The following is a 20,558-nucleotide window of genomic DNA, read 5'->3' as shown; positions in this document are numbered from 1 at the left end:
CTTGACCTTCTGAGCCTCATGCCTCCATCTCCTGTGAGTGATCTGATTGCAGACACATGCCATCGTGCCTGGTTTCTGTGGTGATGGACACGGAACCCACAGCTTCGTGCTTGCTAGGCAAGTGTGCTACAAAACCCCGCCCCTCCCTTCTCTGGCTTCTTCAAGACTGACAACACAATTCCAAACATTTCTATTTCATTGTGCAACTAAAGCTTACTTTCAAACACCCTTCTGATGTCAATAGGGGTTAGAAGACCATGGCATTTATAAACCTAAACTAGAATAATCCTAGAGGGGCTGGAAACTGACATCTGCTAAGATGTCTACCTCCACCCTAGCCCATGGCAAAGCTCCTCTGTATGCGCCTGTGTCGATGGCTACAGATGCAGAGGGTCTCGGCGAAGACTCTTGCCCTGTGCCATCTTGAGGTGGCTCCAGAGTCCAGTTACCATCGTTCCTGCTTTTCAACAACAGGGGGCTGCGTGTTTAGCTTCCTACAGATTTGGTTCCAGCAGCTTGCCCTCCAGCGTATGGTCTCTGTTTGAAGTCTGTATCATTTCCTCATTAACCTCTGTGTCCCAAATATGTGGTCTGTGACTACATGTATCGGGTTCTCCGGGGTGCTTATTAAAGTGTGGATCTCGGGCTCTTGTCCTGGCCTCCTGAGTCACAAACGCTGGCTGGTTGGCCCTGGAATAAGTGTCTGCACCTGAAAGAACCCGTGAACTCATCTTTAATATATTGGCAGAAGGGTTCAAAAGCAAGTGCCGAAGACCCCTCCTGCTACAACAATTGACTGTGTAGCACCCACCCTGCATGGAGGGACAGGCTGTGTGTGGTTTCATTCCACTCAAATATCTGTCGACAGAAAGGTGTCATCACACAAAGCTGTGAACAGCTTCTTCTTCTTCTTCTTCTTCTTCTTCTTCTTCTTCTTCTTCTTCTTCTTTTTCTTCTTCTTCTTCTTCTTCTTCTTCTTCTTCTTCTTCTTCTTCTTCTTCTTTTCTTCTTCTTCTTCTAAGCATGTAGTGTGACATTGTTCACTGTGTTCTTTGTTCCTGGGTGGTTTTCCCACACATGTGTTGCTCCAGAAAGGAGCCTGAGGAACCTGTGAGCCAAACAGGATCAGAAACCATGACCTAAGACTGTAAGGAGCATCTCAGATCCTGATGAGGCAGTGACACCTGCTCATGGGGAGGAGGGGTGCGAGACAGGAAGAGTGCCTAGCACCCCCACACACAGTCACAGGGGAGAGCAGCTAAGCCTCGGAGGTCAAGGATGTGGCTGGGGGGTCACTGGGAGGATTTCAGGACTCTGCAGAGTCCTTGGGAGACTGGCCGTTTTTCCATCTCCATCCTGTGCCCTGGGGGAAGGGCCCTTTGTCCAGTCTTCAGCCGTGACTAGAAATCATTGTGTCCTGACTATACCCCTCACAGCCTCTTAGTGACAGGCCTGTTGTCCAAGATGCGCCCGAGGCTGGTCCAGGCCTGCGCCCATGTATTATGAAGTAATAATTGGAACAAAGCTGCAGTGTGTAGGAGCTGGCTGGGGTGGAGGCAGATCCCCCCACCGTCCTGTTTACCAGGCACTGGGAGGCAAGAGGGTGGAAAGGGGTGCTGAGTGTTAAAAACAGGCTTCTCAGAGGGGTCCCTGAGAGGAGAGGGGCATGCAGAGTCATAGGCATGGCTGTAGATCTTGCTGGTTGACAAAGGAGTTGGGAGAGAAATTGTCCCTCTGCTTCCCAGAACACCCAGGCTTTCTTGGCCATTATCAGGGACTCTACAACTGACTGTGACCCCCCAGTCAGCCAGTCATTCCCTGGGATGCCTACAGTGTGTCCTGAGGGCCTTGGACACCCAAAAGAGAAGACTTGGGGTAATCCCCTGATCAGAGCAAACTCAATCATTCCCCAGGGTCAGGGAGCTCCTTGAGTGGGTAGCCAGGTTTTGTTTCTCTCTGAACATCCTAATCCAGAGCCTGGTACAGGGTGTCCCCATGATGAGTGTTTATGGGGTGTAGAAGAGTTACCGTCCCATGCTATGTGCATACAACTTAGAGAAGCAGATGTGATGTGCCTTAGGCATGTACATCCTCCCCAGAACATAACTATTACTGTTGTTGTTGTCTTATGGTACTGGGGACTGAACTTGGAGCTTGTGCATGCTGAGAAAATGCTCCATCAGTTAAGCTACTTTTCTAGTCCTTTTTTCTGAAATGGGATCGTTGTAAGTTGCCCAGGCTGCCCCTGAACCCACAAGATAGCTCAGACTGGACTTGAACTTGCAATCCTCATCCCTCAGTCACTTAGGTAGCTATGATGACGGGTTTATCCTACCATGACTGCCTCTCCTAAATTTCTTATGCTGAAGTTTTCATTCCCCAAGTGGTGATATTAGGAGGTAGGGCTTTTAGGTGGTGATTTTTATATCACAAGGGCAGAGCCTTCATGAATGGTTGGTTGAGTGCTTGCCTAGCATGCATGAGGCCCTGGGTTCAATACCCAACACTAATAAATAGTGTATGAAGGTGCACACGTGTCATCCCAGCACTTAGGAAGTGGAGTCAGAAAGATCAGAGGTTCAAGGCCATCCTTGGCCATATATAGAGTTTTAGGGCAACTGAGGATGTCTGAGAGTCTCCAAATTTAACTGAATGAATAAATCAATCAATCCTGTCAGGCTTTTACCCTTTCCACAATGTCAAAATAAACTAGAAGTTTGCACCTATGCACGAGAGAGTGAGCCCTCACCAAATACCAAAACTGTTGGTACCTTGACCTTGGAGTCCCCATTACGTATAAGCCATCCAATCTAGAACAACCAGAATGGGCTAAACCAAAGAGAGACTCTGGAGCCCCGCTGCTTGATGCTGACTGCTGGGTGGAAGATGCAAACCAGGAGAGTGGAGAAGCAGTCATGGAGAGAACCAGCTCGGGAAGATGCCATGCAGGGCAGTTTGTGCACATGGCTCATGCCCTCCTCAAGTGGCCCTGTCTATCTGAGGTCTCCTGTCCTTGAGAAAAACCTGTGCTGATAGAGAATCCTTGGTCAGGTTGGTCAGATGAATTCCCAAGGCCTGACCTATAGCTGTGCTATGAACAGCATAATGAGAAGCATAAGTAGGTCACTGCTGGGGACCTCTAACTGAACGACCTCAGATTCCTGTATAAACCAGGGTCTTTGCTCCTTCTCTACCTCCAAGTTACCATATGTAGCACTGGGGGCAGGGGGGGGTTAAGCATCTGGGTGTCACTGTGGTAAAGCAGGTACCTAGCAAGTGGGGGGCCCTAGGTTCAACTGTTAGCACCAAAAAATAAAAAGTAAACCCCCTGAGGCAGGATGTGCGTTGCTGGAAAAAGCTCCTCTTGTCCTAGTTCTTTCTTCTGAGAGAGAGTTAGCTTTTTAAAGTCGTATTTATAGACTTCAGAATTGTGCCGTTTATCCCACTGCAGAGAAAGGCCTCACTCAAGGTCATCCAGCCCCTGGTCCCCTGTTGCCTGGCCTGCCTGTCTTTATCTTATAACACTCCCTCACCCAGGAAGCTACCTAAGGGGCCCAGGTTTAAAGATCCTCCTGGATGCTGTGGCCATTTTAAGTCTTCTAGGTAATGTCCACTCCGAGACAGGCCATGAGTGTGCCATACCAGCCTGTGGAACACAACATGCTCGGCCAATTCTGGCCAGAGCCATCTACAGCATGTGTGCAAGAAAGGCCTGGTTACCGAGAACCAGGAACTGACGCTTGTATGCGGAGCACCCATCATTATAGACGGGAGTCAGATGGGCTCACGGGGAGACAGGCCAGAACTGGTACACTGTGTACAGAACTCACACAGCCAGACGCTTCCAACCGTGCAGATCTGAGAGGGAATTTGGAACTGAGGATTTACAAGAAGGGTGTGTGGAAGCCATGGCTGAAGAGAGAGGATGAATGTTCATATGTGTCCGTGTGCACATGCCCTCAGCTCACAGGAATCTGAGGGGGCAAGGGACTTGGGTGGACAAAAAGCTTACTGAAATGAAGTAATGGCATCCAACTGACAAAAAACTGGGGGAGTTTAGACATTGCAGGTGTCTGCACAGAAGATATGGGCCGAGGGGTTCTGTTTTTACCTGGGAGAATCGCTGAGATGGAATAAAGGCATTTTGAGGGAAGGTAGGAGAGAGAAGAAAGGCACATGTCATGAACACTTCACTGGTGTTTAACTTGCCTTGTTCAGTCCTCCCAGTCAAAGCCAAAAACAGGGAAGTTGTAATCTAGCTGCCCAAAGGACCACCAGGCTCTGAGAGGTTCAAAATGGTTGAGGGATTGTCAGGGCACAGATGCAGCCTAGGCCCACCAGCTTCTCAGCCCTCACCCTCCACTCCATGGCTCTACAGTCAAATGGGGAACCAATTTGGCGTGGTGGCCCTGAAGAGCTGCAGCGAGGGACCCAGGAACCCAGAGATAAAGGAGCAGAGCAAGGGATGAATATGCCAGCCAGTGCCTTCCCCTTCATATCTGCAGACCCTGGAGCTAGCCACTGGCTCCAGCCTCCTTCTGAGAGGAGCCTGACCTGCTTTCCAGCCCCTTCTCCATGTGTGATCTAATTTGTCCCTTGGGAGACTTAGCTCTATCTCGGCTCGCTGATGGAGTCTGTCCAACCCCACGTTGGGCCTCTGCATTCCCACCTACGAGGTGAGGAGAAGTGGGAGTGTCCATCGGGAGTGTGTGGGTTTATGGTCAGCAAGCTCAGCAAGGAGAGCTGGATCAGATGAACACTGTCTTCTCCTCACTGTGTTCCCAGTTACTCCCACTTTCTAAGACATGAAAGTGGGTTCTTCATGGTGAGTCTCAGGCAGGCAGGGACGAAGGCACATTCTTCTCTTCACAGCCGGTAACCTCAGTCTCAAGTCCCCGTTGAAGGCTGGCCATCCCACCGAATCTGGAGGGTCCCTGGGCAGTTAGGGCAGATTGTACGGTTGACCCGAGCAGATTCCTGCACTACACTCATGAAAGTCATCCTCTGGATTTCTGAACTTTCCAGCTCATTTGGAGAATCACTTATTCAGCAGCTGGCATGTGTCAAGCTCTGTGTTAAGCAGTGGAGACAGGTGGATCGTTACCCTCCAGCAGCCCATGCTGAACGCTGTGGCATGCAGACTTGTGGAGCTACAAGGCCCAGGAAGAAAATTACTGGAGTTCAGTTGGTACAGCAATTACCTAGCACCGTCCAGGCTGAGGGCCCAAATGTGGCATCACATACACAAAAGAAAAGAAAAGAAAAGAAAAGAAAAGAAAAGAAAAGAAAAGAAAAGAAAAGAAAAGAAAAGAAAAAAGGAAGGAAAGAAGGAAGGGAAGACATAATGTATGTTTTATATGTACAAAAACTAAAACAAAAGCAGTGTCGTGCACAAAAAGCATTTATTGTGCTTCTAGTCGGCTTCACTTAAAAACAAAACAAAACAAAAACCCTACTGGGTTCAAGATGGCCCATGAAGTAAAGGTACTGGCCTCTAAGCCTGCCGATCCAGCTTTGATTCCCAGGACTCACGTGGTGGAAAGAGAGAACTGACTTCCACAAGTTATTCTCTGACCTCCGTAAGATCACCATGGTAAATGCACCAACACCAGCTCGTGTGTGTGTGTGTGTGTGTGTGTGTGTGTGTGTGTGTGTGTGTGTACACGTACATGCACATAAAATAAATGAAATTGTAATTTAAAAGAATTTTTAATGTGCTTAAAAAAAAAAAAAGATTACTGGTCGAAAGGTATCTTTCTGATTGGATAAGATGCTGGTAGGAGGCGGGCCTCCAGTGTGAGGCACCAGCCAGTATTTCCTGTGTTGATGGACTGCACCGCATTTAATTCTATGCTGTGGGAAAAGAGAGCAAGGATGAGTTGTTTTGATTGAGAAATCAGAGGCGATCCCCAGTTCAAGTGGCACTTGAACCTGATCCAGAAGTGTGCTGAGAATTCAGTAAACAGAAAGGGAGGCCGTGGCCAGGCGGAAGCTCCCTCCTGCAGGCACACAGCCTGCGGGGAGCAAGGAGGAGCGGAGGCACGAGAGCATGCGCCTGGTGCATGGACCGGCTTCTTCTAGTCCTGAGGCTCAGTGCGGAGTCATCCTGGGCACGGGCACGAGGCCTCAGCCATCTTTACTTTGCAGTGGTTCTCAGCCTCCCTAATGCTGCGACCCTTTAATACAGTCCCTCATGTTATGCTGACCCCCAACCATCAAATCATTTCATTGCTCCTTCGTAACTGTAATTTTGCTACAGTTAGGAATCATAATGTAAATATCTGATAGGCAGATCTTATACATGACCTCCCCCAGAAGGGGTTGTGACTTACCGCAGCTTTAGGGGCATAGATGAGGGCATTGTTCCTATGTCATATGCTGATGAGAAGAAAAAAACAGTTCATACTTCCTTTTTTACATTGACTGCTGGGAAGCTGGAAACCCGGCTCTACAGTGTGTGTGTGTGTGTGTGTGTGTGTGTGTGTGTGTGTGTGTGTGTGTGTGTGTGTTCTAGGGAGCACGTGAGAGCTGTAATCCCTGTGTGGACTCCTTCACTTTGCCTTGGTTCTCTAACCTCACCATCCTTTAACCTTAATTTCATCTCCCTTGATGCTGCTGAATTACATCATCTTGGTACAGTGTCTTTTTTTTTTTCTTTTTCTTTTTTCTTTTTTGGTTTTTCGAGACAGGGTTTCTCTCTGTAGCTTTGGAGCCTTTCCTGGATCTCGCTCTGTAGCCCAGGCTGGCCTCGAACTCACAGAGATCCACCTGCCTTTGCCTCCCGAGTGCTGGGATTAAAGGTGTGCGCCACTGCCGCCGCCACCCCCACCCCCACCCCCACCCCCACCCAGCTGGTGCAGTGTCTTCAGGGTAGTAGGCTTTACTCAAGCTGGGCAGTGGTGGTGCACACCTTTAGTCCCAGCACTCAGGAGGCAGAAGCAGGTGGATCTCTGTGAGTTCAAAGCCAGCCTGGCTACACAGAGAAACCCTGACTCACCGCCCCCACGAAAAAAGAGGAGTCTTTATCTAAACCACATGGAAGTAACAGAAGTTTGTTTTTTCTCAGGAGAAATTAGGAGGGGGGGGACTTCTGGGCGTCTGTCCGAGTGTCCGGTGATGGACAGATATGGTCCTTATCTCGAAGGGTCCTCCTTCTCTTTGCTTCGTAAGGAATGACCAGGACCACCAGTGCCATGAAGATAGATTCGGAGGCCCATGAGCGTGCTTTGGTTTAACCGCCATGTGTTTATTTAGTAAGCATATGAGCGATGCCAAGTCTAAACTTGCTGAGAAGGAGACTCAGGTAGATGCTTAGGTTTCAGAGTGAAAGGAAGGCCTAAGAGCTGGGGTGCAGGGTAGAGTACTCTCCCAGCACATTCCATCACTGTGTGAAAACAAACAAAAAGCTGAAACAAACAAGACTTGGGGGCTGGCACGATAGCTCAATGGGCAAAGCGCTTACCATCAAACGCGGTCCAAGGCCCGGACCCCAAGATGCTGTGCTGTGCCCTTGTAATCCCAGAACTGGGGGGATGGGGACAGGAGGGTCCCTGGGGCCTCCAGCCAGCCAGCCAAACAGTGAGCTCCAGGTTCAGTGAGAAGAGCAACTGAGGAAGATAGCTGAAATTAAATAGGCCTACACACACACACACACACACACACACACACACACACACACACAGACAGAGAGAGAGAGAGAGAGAGAGAGAGAGAGACAGAGAGAGATAGACAGACAGACAGACAGACAGAGACAGAGAGAGAGAGGGAGAGAGGGAGGGAGAGACAGAGACAGAGAGGCCAAATGTTATTTGTATGGTTGGTAGAAATGGTAAGAGTTGATGCTGGGCCACTCACAAAGCGACATTTGGAAAATTCTAACTCCATTCTACCTCCTGTTGGATGGATGACTAAACTGAGTCCCCAGAAGGACAGATCATGTGTCTGGGGGTCTTGTCAGTTTTTTTTTTTTTTTAAAGCCGTGAGGTGAAGAAAGGCTTCCCCCTCCAAACTCACTCTACCACCTGAGTGTAGGGATCTCCTGGCTGTGTATCTTGCGTTCGAATCTTTACTTGGGGAGTCCTCTTAGGAGCAGGAATGACAGGAGATGAGAGATGACAAAGCCTGGCTGACCTTGAGTGCCCAGGACATGAATGATGAGGATGGTGGCCATGGGGTGGCTGTGGAGGATGGGGACTCAGATGTCATCCTGCTGGCGAGGGGATGTGACGCAGCATGCACAAAGGTGATCTTCACTTGGGTGTGGACCCCTGAGCAGATGTGCCTGAGAGCTGCCAGTGGCCGGGAGGCAAAGCGGACAGTTCAGCCTGTCATTCACTCTGTGTCCCCCAAGTCAACCAGAACCTGCTGTTGAGTCCCAGCTCTAACACCTTCACCAAGGGGCTCTCCACTTCTTCTTTTCTTTGTGTGTGTGTGTGTGTGTGTGTGTGTGTGTGTGTGTGTGTGTGTGTATTATACATCTTTGTGTGTGTTATACATCTTCATGTGTGTGTCATACAGTTTGGTGTGTGTGTGTATATGTGCGTTATATATCTTGGTATGTGTGTGTGTGTTATACATCTTAGTGTATGTGTATTATACATCTTGGGTGTGTGTGTGTGTGTGTGTGTGTGTGTGTGTGTTAAACATCTTGGGGGGGTGTCAATACATCTTCATGTGGGTGTGTACAGGTGTGTAAAGTCCAGAGGTCAATGTTGAGTATCTTCCTCAGTCACTCTCTACCTATTTTCTGAAGCAGGGTTTTCTTTGGAACATGAAGTGCACTGATTGGCTGACTGGTCAGTGAGCTCTACACATCCCCTTGTCTCCACATCCCAGCACTGGGATTACAAGCATGCATCTCTACACCCAGATTTTTATGTGGGTGCTGGGCACTCAGTTCCTCATGCTTGCATGCCACACACTTTCCTCACCAAGCTGTCTCCCTAACTCTGCCCTCCCATTCTTTAATGCCTTCAGTGACGAGGAGTTCACCTCTTCCCAACTCAGCCCAGCCTTCCCCTGGACACCACCAACTCCTTAGAGACTAAAGTAGCTCACCCCAGGGAGTGCTTCAGGAGGGACACCCCACACCCACTCACTCATGGACATGCAGGAAGTGTCTCCATAGGTAGGCTGCCCAAAGTCCCGGGTGCCACAGAGGAAAAAGCAGGCATATGCTCTACCCTTGGGGAGTTTCGCTTACATGCTGCCATGCTTGGTTTCTATGTGGATTCTGGAGATCTGAACTTAGATATGTGAACACAACAAGTACATTGCCAACAGCACTGTCACCATCTCCTCAGCGCCCCCACTTTATTAATTTAGTTTGTGTAGTCATACTGCGTAGCCTAGGCTGACCACACAGCCTATTCTCCTTGGCTTCCCCAGATCTGGGATTGTAGGAATGTGCCACCTCATCCAACTTTCGCCATGGGTTTTTCAGAAGAAGAGGGCTCCAAGTGCTTGATTGGAGGGAGCACTCCATGGAAGCAGCCTCCATCTTACACCCCTCGCTGTGCTCCAGACACCTCGACTTGCTAGGGCAGCCAAGCAGAAGCCAGGCCTGCCACCAGTACAGGCCCTGGGTCCTTTCTCACCTCCCCCTCCTCAGAGGTGAGGACGAGGGAGGCAGAAACAGACCATACAGGAATCATAGTGGCAGGCACATGTGAGAAAACTTGACATGTGTGACCTCCAGTCCACCTCACCCACAGCTGTGCGCCATCCACCTCCCTACCCCACCCAACCCATCCTAGGGGAGAGCAGTGGGTGAGGTCAGCCCTCCCACCCACCACGTGAACTGAGACCAATCAGGAGGACTGGGAGGCTGCTTGGGCCAGTTGGGTGGGTTTTAGGGAGAAGCCCAGGGAAGCCTTCTGTCTGTCCAGAAACCCTACCTGGAGCCCGGTCTCCTGAAAATGGCAGTGTGGGCAGGCTGGCTGAGGGGGGAGGAGGGGAGGGGCACTGCAGGTTGAATTCCAGGTCCCAGAAAACCCAGTGTGATGGTTAATATTGTCAGTTTGACAGGGTTCGGAAACACCCAGAAGACACATCTCTGGGCACATCTATGAGGGAGTTTCTAGATTGAGTTCACTGACGTGGGAAGACCCACTTCAACTGTATGTGCCACGCTGTACAGTAGGATCTTGGACTAAATAAAAAGGAGAGGGTTGGGGATTTAGCTCAGTGGTTGAGCGCTTGCCTAACAAGCTCAAGGTTCGATCCTCAGCTCAAAAAAAAGAGAGAAAGCAAGCTGAACTCCAGCATGCATATCTCTCTCTCTCTCTCTCTCTCTCTCTCTCTCTCTCTCTCTCTCTCTCTGCTTCCTGGCTAGAGATGCAGTGTGGGTTCACCAGCTGCCTCGTGTTCCTGCTGTGACTTCCCTGGGAACCTGGACTGGCTGGTTTTGTGTGTCAACTTGACACAAGCTAGAGACATCAGAGAGGAAGGAGCCTCTGTTGAGGAAATGCCTCCATGAGATCCAGCTGTAAGGCATTTTCTCTATTAGTAATTGTGGTGGTTTGAAAGAAAATAACCCCCAAAGGGCATGGCACTATTAGGAAGTGTGGTCTTTACCACTGAGCTAAATCCCCAACCTTGTTGGAGGAAGTGCGTCACTGGGGAGGTAGGCTTATATGCTCAAGCCACACCCAGTGAGACAGACCACTTCTTGTTGCCTGTGAGTCTAGATGCAAGACTCTCAGCTCCTGCTCTAGCACCACATCTGCCTGCATACTGCCGTGTCCCACCATGATGATAATGGACTGAACCTCTAAACTGTAAGAGAGCCACCCCATTAAATGTTTGTCTTTGTTTTTTGTTTTGTTTTGTTTTGTTTTTGGTAAGGGTTTCCATGGTCACCACATCTCTTCACAGTAATAGAAACCCTAAGACAGCAGTCAATGGGGGAGGGGCCAGCCCATGGTGGGTGGTGCCATCCCTGGGCTGGTGTTCCTGGATTCTATAAGAAAGCAGGCTGAGCAAGCTAGTAAGCAGCACCCCTCCATGGCCTCTGCATCAGCTCCTGCCTCCAGGTTCCTGTCCTGTTTGAGTTCCTGTCCTGACTTCCTTCAGTGATGAACAGCAATGTAGAAGTGTAAACCTAATAAACCCTTTCCTCCCCACCTTGCTTTTTGGTCATAGTGCATCGTTGCAGCAATAGAAACCCTAAGACAGACCCAAATAAACCTTGTGTGCCTTAGTTTGACTTTCGACAGGTATTTCGTCATAGAAACAAGAGAAGTAAGGAACACATCTCATTTGTGGCACTTGTCAGGATGAGATGGGAGGAGATGGGCATGTTGGAGCCCCTGAAGTCCTGAATATTAAACCCAGGGCTTTGCACATGCTAGACCAGTCCTCTCCCACTATCCACATGCATAACCCAGGTAGTTTTTTAAAGTCTGGTTTACTGAGATGTATTTTACATGGAGTTAAAGCTATCCCATTTGGGGTTCCCCATCCCCTCAGAATCCTGTGCTCTGCTTGACACAAATGCATGAAGCTATGAAACCATCATTCCTAGGATAGAAAGAGTCTCCTTACCCTCAGGGATGCCCTCCTGTCTGTGGTCAGCTCTCCTCCTTCCTGTTCCTGCCACAGCTCACCTGTGTGTCCTCATAGTTCAGGCTTCCCTGGGATAACCCAGAAATGGAATAGTTGGGCTTGTAGCTCTTGGCTCTGCTCACCTTGTTCAGCTGAGTGTACTTGGGACTCACCCAGAAGCTGCTGGGGATTGGAGACTTGGGCCTTGTATTTCTCAGCTGTGTTTCAGAGTGAGTAAGCCCCAGCTTATCTTTCCAAGGTCAGTGTTCATCCAAACAACACCATCTAGCCAGAAATGTGATTTGCTTGATTCACACATAGATTCCTCCACATTAGGTACTTCAAAAGCCAAAAGGCAGGGCTGGCAAGATGGCTCAGTGGTTAAAAGCACTGAGTTCCACTGGCTGGAACTTGGGTTCAATTCCCAGCAACCATGTGGCAGCTCACAACTGTCTGTAACTCCAGTTCCGGACCCTCATGCAGACATACATGCAGGTCGGGGTTAGTGGATGAAGCCCCTGGGTGATGAGGCCACTGAGAAGATGCCAGGGAGCTCCAGAGTATGTGAAGGGTGGGGTAGGGCAGCCCTGAGCTGGTCACAGAGCTCCACAACAGACACTCTGGAGTGTTTTAATGCCTGAGAATGGCACTGAGGTTGGGAGCTCAGGAGGGTCTGAGAAGCTCCTCATTCGGGCTGTACCCAGCAGCAAAGCAGCTGGCAGAAATGAGAAGGGGCTGAAATCCAACCCTGACTCCAGACTGTGTAAACTGTCACTACCACTGTCACAGGGAGATGCACACTTCCTTGTTCCCTGGGGGCTGGGGTCCCAAATGCATGCCTAGGGTCAGTAGAGACTTCAGTGGCAGAAGCCAGTCTGCAGAGTGCAAACAGTATGGTTCTTGAGTGATCTCACCTTGGATTTGAGAATATCAGAGAAAAGAGCCTGTGGCCAGGACAAGGCAGAGAGGGTAGCTGTCTTAGTTACCTTTGTTTTTAATTTGGGGATCTCAGTCCCAGAAGGTTAGAGTTCATGACCATCATGGGGAAGCATGACAGCAGGCAGCCAAGCATGGCATTGATCAGTGCTGAGAACTCACATCTTGATCCACAAGCAGAGAGGGGGGGGGGGAGAGGAGAGAGGAGAGAGGAGAGAGGAGAGAGGAGAGAGGAGAGAGAGAGAGAGAGAGAGAGAGAGAGAGAGAGAGAGAGAGAGAGAGAGAGAGCTAAGAATGACATGGGTGTTTGAAACCTCAAAGCTTGCCCCATCCTCTGACACACCTCCTCCAACAAGGCCACACCTCCTAATCCTTCCCAAACTGTTCCACCAACTGTGGACCAAGCATTCAAATATATCAGCCTATGTATGGGGGCCATTCTCATTCAAACTACCACGAAGTATATACAAAGATCCCCAAGGATTCCTAGTGCTTACAGAAGGGTCAAGGAGCCTGGGTCAGTTCAGGAGGATCTGGAAGAAGCAAACTGAGAATCCTGACATGATGACCATGTCCCCAGCTCACAGAGGGAAGATGTTGGGCATAGTCACATATGCTGATACTGCAGCTAGCCAGTATGTCTAACCTGCAGCTCACGGACCTCATGAGACCCAGAGCAGCTATGAATACAACCCAATACAAATTCTAAACTTACCTAAAACATCATGAGCTGTTTTATGATTTCTTTTGTGTGTGTAACTTTGTAGATGGCAGTCTCTATGGCAGTGTCAAAAGGTCAGACTTACTGAAGGGAAAAGAGCCAGAACTCAAAAAGACTGGAAGAGCCGGTACCAGAGGCAGCAGCCCCACCAAGGTTAGAGGTGCCCATGGGCGGGTGTGCTGGTCACCAGCCTTGCCCTCGTGTGTCAGTTTTCACCGTGTTCCATCTCGCCTTTCCTCCTCCAGGCTTCTGTAGTTAGACAGCATCTGTAGGATGAAGAAGAGAGAGCTATTGCTCTGCCAGGCTCAGCATGGACACTGTTCCAAGCGGGGCTCTGAAGGACAAGGAATAGGAAGAAAAGGGTCATCTATTGTTTTTCCCAGCCATCATGGTTCTGACCCCTGTGCTATGTAACGTGTGCCACACACAGGCTGTTGCACCAGCTCACTGAGGGCCTCTTCAGAGGGGCGGGAGGAACACAGAGAAGCCCCTGGCTTCCTGTGCTCCTAGCAGGGGAAGCATCTGTTGGCTTGGGTGGGTTTTGTTTTGTTTTGTTTTGTTTTGTTTTCAATCCTTTTGGTCTGCCTTATCTTTCTGTTTGCTTTTTGGGGTTATGCTGCTTGTTACCTCCTGGCCTCAAGATGGCTGCTCCAGCTCCAGGCTTTACATTGTCAGGTGCAAACAAAGACAGGAAGTTGTGCCTTAGATAACGTGCTGAGAAAACCTTTCTTGTTTGTCTCTTTTCTATTGTTAATTAAGAAAAATAAGATCTTTCCCACCTCCTCCCCAGCAGATTTCCTCTGTGTGTGTGTGTGTGTGTGTGTGTGTGTGTGTGTGTGTGTGTATGCCTGTGTATGCAGGTATGTGTGTGCAAGGGTGTGTGTGCATGTGTATAGACACATACATATATATATATATATATATATATATATATATATATATATATATATGTGTCTATGAAAGTGTGTGTATGCAGGTGCACTCAGGTGTTACTCCTCAGGAACTGTCTGCCTTGTTATTTGAGACAGGCTCTTTCACTAGAACTTGGGGACCACCAATCAGGCTGTCCTCCAAACCCCATAAATCCACCTGTCTCCACTCCCTAGCACTAGAATTAGAAGTGCATGCCACCATGCCCAGAGGGTTTTTTGTTTTGTTTTTAGAATTATTTATTTATTTTGTATTCAGTGTTCTGCCTGCAGGCCAGAAGAGAGCACCAGATCTCATCACAGATGGTTGTGAGCCACCATGTGGTTGCTGGGAATTGAACTCAGGACCTTAGGAAGAGCAGCCAATGCTCTTAACAGCTGAGCCATCTCTCCACCCCCCACCCCCTTTTTTTTACAATGGTTCTAGAGATTGAACATAGATCCTCATGCTTGTCTGGCAAGCACTTTACTGACTGAGCCATCTCCTTAGGCCCATGTACCCATTTCCACAGATAAGAACACAGCCCCCAAAGTTAATGAACAAGTGCGGACTGATAGGCAGTGCTGGGATTGGGACCAGCTACACCTGACTTTAGCATCCCTGTATGCCCTCGGGGCTAACCAGTGACAACTGATGAACCTTCAGAGAAGTTAAGTTCTACCAACCTCAGAGCATTGCCAAATCCCATGGTGCATACGGAGTGCCAGACACCAGATGCATTGCCAGTGCTGGGTGGCAAAGCCCCAGTGGGGCCAGTTTACAAGGCACCGACCTTAAGAAGTTCCAGCATCCCCTGGGAGGGAGAGGCCTCCCAGGAATTTCCAGGAATGGGCTGCCTCTGCTAGCCTAATGTGGATGGGCTGCTGGGACAGCTGGGGATGGCCAGAGTTGCAGTGGTCACCCCTCAGTACCTCTGCAGTATGCTAGAAACACACTGTGCCCATCTTCAGTTAGAAGTAGTAGAGAAGCTGGCAGCCACCCTCCTGCCCCTGGGAGCAGGGTCCTCTGCTGCAGAGCAGGCAGGCACTCAGAACTTCCTGCTGGTCTTGTCTGCCTCTGGGGTAACAATGACTGCCCCGCCCTGGCCTCTTGTCCCTGTGGCTCCTTCTTCATGACTCCAAGGACACCATTCACACTGTCCCTTTAGCACGATGCAGCCTTCATGCCCCATATGATCCCTCCCAACTCGGATGGGCAAAGATACAGATGAGCTCCACCTGCAGATGACCAGGATAAATACATGTGCCATTAGTGGAGCCAGCCTGAGTTCACATTGTCATGTGATAGCCCAAGGCTCTTTGGGGTGATTTGGCTTCTGCTTGGATGCCAGAAATGGAAGGGGGAGGGAGATGGCACATGTCCTGGCAGACGGCCACTGAAGTAACCATTCTGTCCTATCCTGGGCATTCTTGGGCATCTGCAGTTGGCTAATTCCTGTTTCCTTTTCCTCCTGATTCTGTTAGCAAGAGCCATTTCTCAACAGGGCCTTTGCTGGCTTTGCTGGGCCCTAGTCTCAATGACCATCTTACCCAGGCCCAGGCTGGCTCTTCATGGCCTCGAACGCTAATGACTTGTCCCATCACATAGCATCTTCCTGGTTGCCTATGACTCTCAGACCTCCACACCCATCATAGGTCTAGTGCAAGAAGTGCATGCTAGGCTTCCCTGGCTGTTGCCCCGCGCCCCCGGCCATCTTGATTCACCTAAGCCACCTTTTACTCAGCCAGCTGTTCCGAAGTGTTCTCTTTCCTTCCAGACCCCAACCTGGAAGTCCCCAAGTCTCCAGTGCCTTCCCACCACCTCCACCAGAGGCTTTTCATTCCTCTGGGTGTGATCGGGATGCCTCTACGTTAGGGTGGCTTCTCTGTTGCCCTCATTTGGAGGCCAAGCTAGCCAAGCCTCATGCACTAAATCCACCTCTGGGCTGTTGCATTGTTGCAAACTCCCAGTAGGGGTGTCGGACTGGGAGTGTTTGAACACTGCTTTCACAGTCCCACCGTTCTCTGGGTAAGGGAATGCTAGTTCTCGAAAGAGCATGCTCCGGTTTCACTCTGTTATGACAAACACTGTGAGCAAAAGCAGCTTCGAGGAGAAAAGGGTTTATTTTAGCGAACAGGTTACAGTCCATGGCTAAGGAAGACAGGGCAGGAACCTGAAGCCAGGCTTGCTGGCTATTCCGCACACATTACCTCCGACCAAGGAACTTGCTGCACACTACAGTACAGCAGAAGAGGGGTAGCGATTGTCTACAGAGAAGGATACCACTCTCTGGCTCCCTCCACTCTTGCTTAGCCAGCTTTCTTACACAGCCCAGGGCCACTTGCCGCAGCCGTTGGTGTGAACGTGTGCAGGCCCCAGCACCCATGGAAATACTAGGTGGATTTGAGGGACCTCCTCTAATCCTAGATTTGGAAGGCAGAAGCAGAGGATCCCCAGAGCAAGCTGGCTAGGGAAACTAACCACATCGGTGAGCTCTGAGTTTGATTTAGAGGCCCTGCTTCATTAAGTAAGGTGAAAGAGCCATGGAGGATGATTTCACCTTGGGCCCCACAGGTACACACACACACACACACACACACACACACACACACACACACTCCATGAAAATGGGAGAATATACACACATTTTTCAAAAAGCAAGGTGAGTGGCTCCTGAGGAATGACCCCAGAAGCTGACACACCCATGCATGTGCTTATACAAACCTGCAAACACGAAGACACAGAGCCAGCCCCCCCATATTCCCCTACCCTCTCTCCTCCACCCTCTTCCCTGCATCCCTGCCTCTGCCGCCAACCCTGGCTCAATTTGCCCTTCAAGGGGAGCAGCCGACTAGCCTGCCATCCCCCAAGTATGCCACTCTTTCTGAGCAGCATTCTGAGCCGAAAGGCCATGTGGAACACAGCACAGTCACCTAGGATGAGGCTGTGTCCCTTGTGAGCTGGGACAACAGAGGCTCTTGCCCAGGAATTGTTGGCCAAGGATCACCAAGATGCCCCCTTCCTTGCTAACTCAGATTCTTTCTGCAAGGCAGTGACTGCCAAGCAGGGAGCCCCGAGAGTTACCAGACGGGTGCCCACACAAAGCCCTTCTATTTTCTCAGCAACGTGAAGTTCCATCAGAAAGCTGCTGCTCCAGTTTCAAAGCCTGCAGCTGCTGAGGCCCCTTGAAGGGCTCCTAAGGTTCAGGAGGAGATGTGATTCACACACACACACACACACACACACACACACACACACACACACACACGTGCGCAGCATGCACAAACCTGCTCTGGGCACGCACATATGTGGCTTGGCACCTGCTTCCCTATGGGCGAGGTGATGATACAACGCCCACTTTGCTCTCAATGATTGACAGTACTACAGTGTTCTCATTATTTAGAGTGCTGAGGTTTGCCTCCTCTCTCCTTCAAATGAGATATCCCGGCTTTCACCAGCAAGCGTCCCCACCCCCTTAGTGGTGACCCCAAGAGGTCATCTGAGGAAGGGAAGGGGCAGCCAAGCCCTATCACCAAGTTCCCCAGGGACATCTTATCAGTACCCCCTTCTTTTCCATGGCCAAGTGACAGGAAGCCAAGCTCTTCATCTTTGAGGCAGCAGTCTGAAGGCCCATTGGGTCTAGGGACCAAAGTGTAGGGTGCAGTGTAGGACCGTAGGGCCAAAGAGAGATAACATCATTCCCTGTATCCCCTGGGCAGCACAGATGCATCCCCTCCCCTGCACGCACATATAGCACATCCATCATTTGGAAGGTTTTTCTGCCTGTATCTAAATAACTATAACCATGTGCCCTGGCTTGGAGACTCCCAGAGATTATCACCCCTCAGGAGGAAGGATCCCTACCCTGGAGGCTCTTTGAACACAGAGTCCCAAACCTTACAGAGAGCAAGGACCAGCTTTTAGCCTCAACTGTAAATTAGCCTAGTGTATAAAGTGACTCTGTTTGGCCAAACATGGAAAGTTCAAAACCAGCCAAAGCTACATAGAGAGTCCATATCAGAAAAATGAATAAAGACAAAAGCAGAGGCTAGGATTATAGCTCAAGTTACAGAATGTGTGCCTGGCATGCATGAAATACAAGGTTTGATCCCCAGTGCTGCAGAAACTGGGTGTAGTATCCCACACCTGTGATCTCAGAACTTGGGAGATATAGGCAGGAGGATCAGGCGTTCAAGGTTATCTTGAGCTACATACCAAATTGAGGTCAACCTGGGCTACATGTTCTAGGGAGAGGAGGAAGAGGCAGCATGTCAGCATGCCTATCAAGACCAGCCACATCTTATCTGTCACTGCGCCTGAGAACTGGGAGCTGGGGCAGGAGAGAGAGAGAGAAAAGGACAGAGTGGGAGAGATGGTGCAGGGGGGGCAATGGGGGGGGTTTGGAGAGGCATCAGTGGAGGTGATGGACGCCAGCTGAGATGGTGCAGCTGAGGGCTCCCCAGGAATATCTGGGGTAAATAAGGTGTGGGAGGCTCAGGAGAACCTGAGGTCAGCATGCCCTGTGCTGGGCTTGAGCTGGGCAGCTTGATGCTGACTCTGCCTATGTCTTTGGAGGTGAGGGGATATCAGCTTCCCTTCTGTAAGAGCAGATAGAAGGGCACAGAGAAGTTCAGAGTCTTGTCCAAGTCACACAGCTGCTCTGCAGAAGGATGGACTTGAGTCTAGACATGTGTGGATTCCAGTTTAGGCTTGTCACCCTTGCCTGGAAGCCCCGGGAGGCCTCACAAGGTGGTCGTCACTGGAACTGAGCAGGTCCCAGGACCACAGGAGGCACTGGTGATGGAGGTTTCCTGAGCTCTCTGCCTTGTGCTCCCTGGAGGATGTGGGAGGGGCTGGGCCATCATCAGACTTGACAGGACATCCTGACTGCGGAACCCTGCTGGGCAGGCCAGGAACACCGTGCTGAAACTCAGCTCTGCTCAGAAGGCCCTGGTCCTTCTTCCTGCTGTCCCCAAGAGGAATCTGGCACCTGAGAAGGAGAGCCTGAGGGCTATCCCAGCAGCAGGAAGAGGTCTGAGTCAGCTCTGAGGCTGGCTCTGACGTTAAACTGTGGCTGGGCAGAAAAAAGTGCATGCCCAACCAGAACAGTACTGGAAGAAGCTAGAGCGGGCAAGCACAGCACCTCCCCTAGGGAACTGTGGAGCCTAGAATGTTCTACCTGGCAGGGAGAGTGTGTTTACCACTCAGATGGCTCTCTAAGCGGGTGACAGACCTGTAGTGTATTTTTCACACCATGTTTTTTTTAACTGACCTTTCCTTCCTTTTCCTTTTTTTTTTTTTTAGCCTCATTAGCACTTATTCACAAAAGCATCTGTGACATCCAGGGTCTGAAACTTGTGTTATATTTTTTCTAATGTAAATTAAAATAAACATACAACATCTAAAAATTAAAAACTTCATCTCCTAGTCAGGTGGCACATGCCTTTAATCTTAGCACTCAGGAGGCAGAGGCAGGTGGATCTCTGTGAGTTCAAGGCCAGCCTGGTCTACAGGTACACATTGAGACCCTGTCCCAAAAAAAAAAAAAAAAAAAAAAAAAAAGATTCCTTCTTGACCTTTTGGCTAAGGTCAAGTACAGAGCTGTGAGATCACTGCACAGGACCCTTACTAAGTGCCGAGTGCCTGCCGTGTGCACCCTGGCTGGGCTCACTTCTACACTGGAAGGCTTCCATGCAAGAGGTACCTTCCCATAGAAGGCCACCATGGACCCTCCACTCACCCTCCACGGGCATCAAAAGTAAGGCCTGCTGACTAGTCAGAGCCTAGACAGTGGGCAGGGTGAGCTGAGGAGAGCCTACTGGAACAAGACTCTCAAACTTCAGGGTATTTTTGTGTCATTTAGGGGTGGGCAAGAGAACTGGGTCACCATACTGAGTGTTGGACCCCACTCTCCCCTCCCCCCCTTTCGGCTCCTTCTCTGTGTAGTTTTGGTGCCTGTCCTGGATCTCGCTCTGTCGACCAGGCTGGCCTTGAACTCATAGAGATCTATCTGGCTCTGCCTCCCGAGTGCTGGGATTAAAGGCGGGCACCACCACTGCTCGGCCCGACCCCACTCTTAAAATACTGCACTGGATTGTTAGACCCAGCCTGGGACCCAGGAACTGCATCTTCAAGAAATGATGCAGGAACTCAGAGACCTCCCTCACCTTCAGTGATTATGATGTAGGTGATCTTCAGGTCACACATTGAAGACTTCATTCCAGACTCAAAAGGCTCCACACTCAGTGTCTTCCCCTGTAGCACACTCAGCTGGGTGACCTGGTCCAGTCACTTAACTTTTCTGTGCCTGGTGGTAATGATGGTGGAGATGATAAAATGGAGAACTAAGAGGTTGTTGAGGGCATGCTCACAGGGGAGGAATTAGGAAGAATCAAAAGATGATGAAATGTGGTGGCTTACTTCCTTGAGCATTAGGTGGTGACCCCAC

The 20,558-nt window shown here is 50.0% G+C and overlaps 1 protein-coding gene across 3 annotated transcripts in view; it reads left to right on the top strand.

Annotated features, from left to right (window-relative positions):
• Window positions 1–20,558, top strand: part of Coro2b (coronin 2B) — a 106,083-nt gene that overhangs the window by 26,867 nt on the left and 58,658 nt on the right. The gene's annotated exons all lie outside the window — the stretch shown is intronic.

This window comes from Onychomys torridus, chromosome 7 (genome assembly GCF_903995425.1).
Source record: "Onychomys torridus chromosome 7, mOncTor1.1, whole genome shotgun sequence".
NCBI lineage: Eukaryota > Metazoa > Chordata > Mammalia > Rodentia > Cricetidae > Onychomys > Onychomys torridus.
This window is presented reverse-complemented; position numbering and strand designations above follow the sequence as displayed.